Here is a 6614-nt window from a genome sequence, read left to right as displayed (position 1 = left end):
AACTGTTTAAAAGATATGAAGGGGGCATCTTTGCCCCCCACCCCCCAATAAAAAATATTTTTAAAATATATAAAACATCAGCATTTCGCCCATTCTCGGTCGCAACAAAAAGTATAAGAATGAACCAATCCGCATCTAAAGGAAAATGTGATATAGCAAAGTCCTCTACTCAGAAAAAATGGAGGTCCGGGTCTCCTTCCTCCTCCGGCCTTCTACTGCTGCCATTACTTCGTTTTTCTGAATAAAAATGCATGGATAAATCAATAAAAACAGTAAACTTTTAAAAATTTAAAAAAAAAAACTTTGAACAATAATGATGTTTTGATAATTCTGATTTGTTACTCTCAATCAAGTTAATACTTGAGTACAGTTATCATGTGATTTATATCAATTCAGTTCCCCGTCCAAATCCTTACTTCCTAACCAACCCTTAGGGTATTTATGACTCTAATAAATAGAGGAAAAAGAAATTAGTTTGGAAGATTATTGATTCATCTTTGATATCCTTGACTGTATAAATAACCAAGAACAAATAGAAATATTTCTGTCATACAACAAGTAAAATAAATCAAAAAGGAACAGCTGACATGCAATGTTTTCTGGTTTTTGGAAGTCGAAGAGCATCAGACTCTTTTTCAATGATTTTCGAGTTGGAATCTAAGACGCAACTTTATATAGTATGAATGTAAGTTGTGAGTATAGATTAAAATAATTTAAAAAAAATGAAAATGCACATTGGTGTTACCCTTATTTATACATGTTGCTGGATAAAGCATTGAAATGGTCTCCCTGGGCTTACATATAGTTTAAAGTGGACATCTTAGCATTACCATGGTAGATCATACAATAGCTAATATTTCTTATCTTACCTTCTAAATGTTTACCGCATTTTCTTTTCTTAACATTGGAATTTTTTTCAAAGAATAGATATGATTATTATGCGCATAGCAAAATTTTTGAAGAAACAAAACTTTATCATAGAAAATTATTGTACATTTAATGTCCGGTTGCCCCCCCCCCTTCCCTCCAGACACACACTAACACACACATTTGGTTGTCAAATTTTTTCAGTAAAGTTGAGCACTGTGGCTAGGAAAAAGTAGAAATTGGTTTTTTATTGAAAAGTTTAAATCCAGAAGTAGTCCCATGACCAATCATGGCTTTGCTATTCTTGAGAAGATTTAAAGAATTTTCCTATATATTTCTATGTAAAACTTTGATCGGCCATTGTGGCCCCGCCCTATCCCCGGGGGTCATGATTTGAACAAACTTGAATCTACACTACCTGAGGATGCTTCCATATAGATATGATCAATTATGGCTTTGCTATTCTTGAGAAGATTTCTAAAGAATTTTCCTATATATTTCTATGTAAAACTTTGGTCGGCCATTGTGGCCCCGCCCTACCCCCGGGGGTCATGATTTGAACAAACTTGAATCTACACTGAGAATGTTTCCCCATAAGTTTCATCTTTCCTGGCACAGTAGTTCTTCTGAAGAAGATTTTTAAAACATACCACCAAATTTTCATTAATTCCCAATTATCTCCCCTTGAATAAGGGCGTGGCCCTTCCTTTGAACAGACTTTAATCCCCTTTACCCAAGGATGCTTTGTGGCAAGTTTGGTTGAAATTGGCTAATGGTTCTTTAGAAGATGTCGAAAATGCGAAAAATTTACAACGATGACGACGACAACGACAGACAACGGACAAATTTTGATAAGAAAAGTTTACCTGTGCCTTCGGCTCAGTTGAGCTAAAAATGTATATAAGAAAAGACTATAAGTCTGAAAAACGTCAGCCGCATTCGATTTAATGGCTCTTCTAATCGGTTATGCAAGATTTCATTGCAAAATGCAAAATCTCCAAGGCTTTTTCTAAATATATTGTTGAAACGAAAGTGTTACAGACAAACAAATAGACAAAAGGATGAGAGGACGGATGGACGGACAAACCGAAATGAATATTCAGTTAAAGCGGGGGACAATAAAAAAGATGTTAGTTTTTAGCTATGTTTGTTTTTAGCTATGTTTGTTCTCCCCCTTCGTTTATTAAACATTTATATATTTATAATTTTTAAGAACGTGTCAATAATTCAGCCGCCACGTGTAAACACATTCACTTCTTTTTTTCCAAAGATCTTTTATGGGCAGTTATATAAGTATTTGAACATTCTAGCATATTTTTACATGCATATTTTGTATATAGATTTTAGGATAATAATACTTCTTCATCACTTCTTTTTCACTTGTTGGTAGGATTTTTAACTTATGGAGCTGCAAGTCTGCTTTGCATCTGAGATTTTTTTTTTGGTTTATTTACTTACTTCTCGTATGTGATATGTCTCCAATTTTGCAAAAGTTTTGGTTTCCATTTATGCAACCACAAGATGTCGACAAAGCTGCTTGAATTCTCCTTCCTGAATTATATACATACTTACATACATTCATAAGAAAAATTAAGTATTTTTTATCTATATTCTAAATTATAAACCATAAAATACATCTAGAGATAATTGTCATTATAAATCATAGAGTTAAAGTAAACAGATTGTGGTAATTTTGTTAAAAAAATGAAATAACACCTGATTTAGAGCACAAGAAGTTAGAGATAGGGTAATGGCAAGGGACATCGTTCCACTGATATTCGTGAGTTTTCCAGATATGTAAACAATCACCAATTCCATTATCATTGCTAGGTTCTCCTAAAATCAATTTTCGGTTAATATATTAAAATATTCAACACACTGTAAAATGTCAAATCTAAATTTAAGAATCATTTAGTAGATTTTTTATGAACACCTAATGATGTGACAAATCAGACCTTTATACCAGGCGTGAAAAGAAAATGGTTCGTCCTCATCCAACCATTCTCAACTGCCCTCCTGTTTAATATCATTTCCAGACAAATACACGCCGTGTGAACCAAGCAGATGCCCGTCTAAGAATTTATATCCAAATAAATCAGTTACAAACATTTTGTTACATATCAGTCACATTAGAATGGGTAGTAAACTTATCAATCGAGTCTACAATCTTTACGAATTTCTTGATCTCTGATAAAGAGAGATTTCTGATAAGGTAAAAATTTCACCTATTTCATTATGGTTAAATAATTTTATATATATCGGAGAAAACAGTTACTAGCTATAATCCCTAGCCAGAATCATTTTGGCTCATAACAACAAATAGAGCCAAACCATACACTTCTACTGCTTGTTGACGTTATACAACGTCACCTTTTTTGTCGTTTTCAATGAAAATGACAAATCTTCTCAAATTGATTTTTTTCATTAAAGCAAAATATTAAGATATAATTTGAAATGTGAATCAATAGAGCCGTTTTAAATTTAAACGTTGAGGATTTATGACTACAGAATTATTAAGTGTGTTGTTTGTTAAATAAAAAGAATATGACAAAAATTCCACGAATTTTCAGAGCAACCCTCGTATTTATACAGCTTATGGCAAATAGGAATATATTTGACAAACATAGACATTTCAAAAATGTGAATAAATTAGTGTTTAGATATTATTGTGTTTTAGCCTGTCTCCTTATATCAAAATGTATAGTTCGGTGGTTTTTTAAGAATAACTTTTAAATAGCCAATATATATATCTTTAAAATCTATATTAACTATTTTTACAACATAATTTGATTTCTATGATTAAATACATAATGTAGATAAATAAATGTAATAAAAGATAAATAAATTAGTTATATAATTACACTGTTTGATGATGAATCTTTGGATTCTTCTATTTGACACTATTGGAAGAGTCGACCCATGCGCTGCACATTCATCACGAGCTTGATGCCAGTTTCTGGATCCAGAAAACAGCATGTAACATTTATCTTCAAATTTGTCCCATCCTCTGTCACAGTGAAAGGAAACAGCAATGGAATCTTTTTTCAATAAAAGAAAAAAATTGATAAAATTTGAAAGTGATGCTTGATTGTCGAAAAAAAAGTCTGTACATGTACATTTATTATTAAGCATGATAAATTGACTTCCACAATTTACAGAAAGCAGAGGGATAGTTTAGGGGGGAAAGTAATATTAGTCATTGTAATAAGAACCAGTCGAGACTGTAGCTATACTGGTTTGTACTTATCACAAAGGAAGGGAAAAGTTACATTTGTGCTTGAAACTTTGCAACAGCAATAAATAAAATAATGATCCTCGATGTAGTCTCCTTCGTTTAATTCTATGCAAAATTATACTAAATTCTAACAAAGCTGGGAGAGGAGAAGCATTTTTATAGTTTTTCACAGAATTCTATAAATAGTAGCCATAGCAAAATTGTTCATTGAAATCGAAAACTGCGATAAAGAATTATGTATCTTAGTGTATTCTATTTGTGTGCCAAGCTATTTCAAAACTGGACGCACAGTTAATTTATGATAATAATTGGTTATTTTACGTTGTCTTGGTAGGGAACGAAAAGCATCCTACTACGATAAAGATATACAAAAATGATCAAATTTTAAAACAAGAATGTATGATAGTTGACAGCTTAATTAAGATATTATAAAAAAAAAATAATTTAAATCTGGTGGTTACTCTGTTGAATCCACAGCCTCCTTAAGTCATTTTATTTTGATCCAATCTTTTTTGTGTGTTGATTGCATGCCTTTAAGTCATTTTACTACCCCTAACATATTACTTATTGCCACTTTAACTTAAGCTTTTCTTAAAGACTATTAATTCAGGACCCCTATACAATATAGGTTTTAAGGATGACGTTTACTCAGGTTTCAGAAATCAGAGAGGAAATTTTATAAAGTATAATATATTAAATCAAAAATTGTTCTAAATGGATAAAATAACTAAGTTTTATATCAAAATCAATTAAAAAATTTATTATATCACTATTTGAAGAAAATATACAGAAACAAAACTCAATGTATGGCTATGCAGAGGAAATTTGGACTAAATTCTTAATTTGTCATTTTTGTCAGCATTTTTATTTCTTGCAATATTAATCACAAAGTAAAGGTGACATGTATTTTAATACATCATTTTGCAAATTTTATATGTGTTTAAGCTCATAAATTATTTCAAATAAATAAATGCTGTGAAATAAAGAAATTCAAAAGCATGTACAAAAACCACTGCAGTCAACATATCTCAATAATTTGATCATTGACCCCATATAATATTAATACCATGAGAATAAGGGTAACAAAGGTAACCTGAGGCTATAAATAATTTAGAGTTCTTATCAGTCAGATTTTTGCAATATTTGATTAAAAATAGGAAAAAAACATAAATATGACAGAGGAAATTCGGACTGTAATAATTATCACGTTTATGGCCCAAACTCTGCTCATTTCTTTAAAAGGCGCAACTCTGTTCCATTGCTATAATGTTTTATTATTTAAAGAGTTTTGTTGCTTGTAATATTTTCCGAGTGAAGAAAAATATGGTCATAGTGTGAAAAATTGAGGTATTTTCCGAGAAATACTCAGGGTCTCCTAGCATGAAAACGAGGTCAATGACCTAGTTATTTGAAATAGAAATTTAACACAAGAATCATAGGTTTACAATGTGCAATAGGTAGCTTTTCGTTCTTATCAGTGGAATTTTTAGTCATCTGAGTAAAGATATACCTTAATGAGAGCCTAAGTTATCCACTGTTAAAGTTATCGATTCTTACAAAAGTTCAATATTAGAGTCATTATTACAACCATGAAATTTACGAAATGCTGGCTATAAACGAAGTTGTGGAATTCTCTGAAACATCAACTAATTATTTAGAAGTCTGCCTGGGTAAAGAAAGTGATTGTTCTTAGAGGCTGCTTTTGAGTACGAATGTTTACCAAAAATAAAAACCAAACGTTAATGATAGCGTAATATTGCCACATATTTAAGGAAGGCTGATGAAGTTCAAACACCATGGGCTCTAAAACGACGTAATTTAAATGAAACAAGACAACGCACTTTTTGTATGAACATATTCGCAGTGATGTTATTTACTTACCGCCGACGACATTTAGAATATAAAATAAATAAAACACGAAATAATTATTCCACCACATCTTTCGAATTTATCACTTTTCACTTTCAAAAATGGTTAGCGAATTTCGATGATGTACTATAGGTGATATACATATTTTTTCGGCTACTTGCTTTCCTCCAAACATGTGTCAGAATTTCTCCAATCGTCTTCCTGATTGTTCTCTCAAACAACCCTCGATTTAAACACTCAAGCAAAACAATTAAGTGTCGGATAATTGCAGCATTTAGTGTTACTGTCCATCTATCGACGCTGTTACATTATCCAATAAGGAAAACTCTTTGATAAATATAGAATTCAATTCTTGTTTTATTAACTTGTTTGGCAAAAACTTAATCTATTTTAGAAATTGTTCGTGATTAAAGCATGCACTTGAGTTTCCAATCACTAAAAAGACATGGATCACATTTGCAGGTGGTAAGGGTATATTGTTACATAAGTAAGGGAAGGGAAGTTGACGATTGTTAAAGTTAAAGTCGTCACCTTTATCCTGAAGCTTTAATTGATGATTAACTGCCTAATTTTTTTGGTTTCATGATGTGATCAATCGAGTGATCATCGTCATGAAACCAAAACAATCTGACAGATATTCCTC

General features: G+C 31.5%; 1 long non-coding RNA gene across 1 annotated transcript; it reads right to left on the bottom strand.

Annotated features, from left to right (window-relative positions):
• Positions 1–46: 46 nt before the first annotated feature.
• On the bottom strand, positions 47–6315 carry LOC134242819 (uncharacterized). Its single transcript, XR_009986932.1, has 6 exons — positions 5984–6315; positions 3729–3905; positions 2823–2939; positions 2584–2703; positions 2326–2418; positions 47–237 (listed from the first exon to the last, which is right to left on the bottom strand). It is a non-coding gene; the product is annotated as an uncharacterized LOC134242819 (long non-coding RNA).
• Positions 6316–6614: the final 299 nt, after the last annotated feature.

Source organism: Saccostrea cucullata, unplaced genomic scaffold (assembly GCF_032062105.1).
Source record: "Saccostrea cucullata isolate Sc308-1 unplaced genomic scaffold, CSIRO_AGI_Scuc_v1 ctg14453, whole genome shotgun sequence".
Lineage (NCBI taxonomy): Eukaryota > Metazoa > Mollusca > Bivalvia > Ostreida > Ostreidae > Saccostrea > Saccostrea cuccullata.
This window is presented reverse-complemented; position numbering and strand designations above follow the sequence as displayed.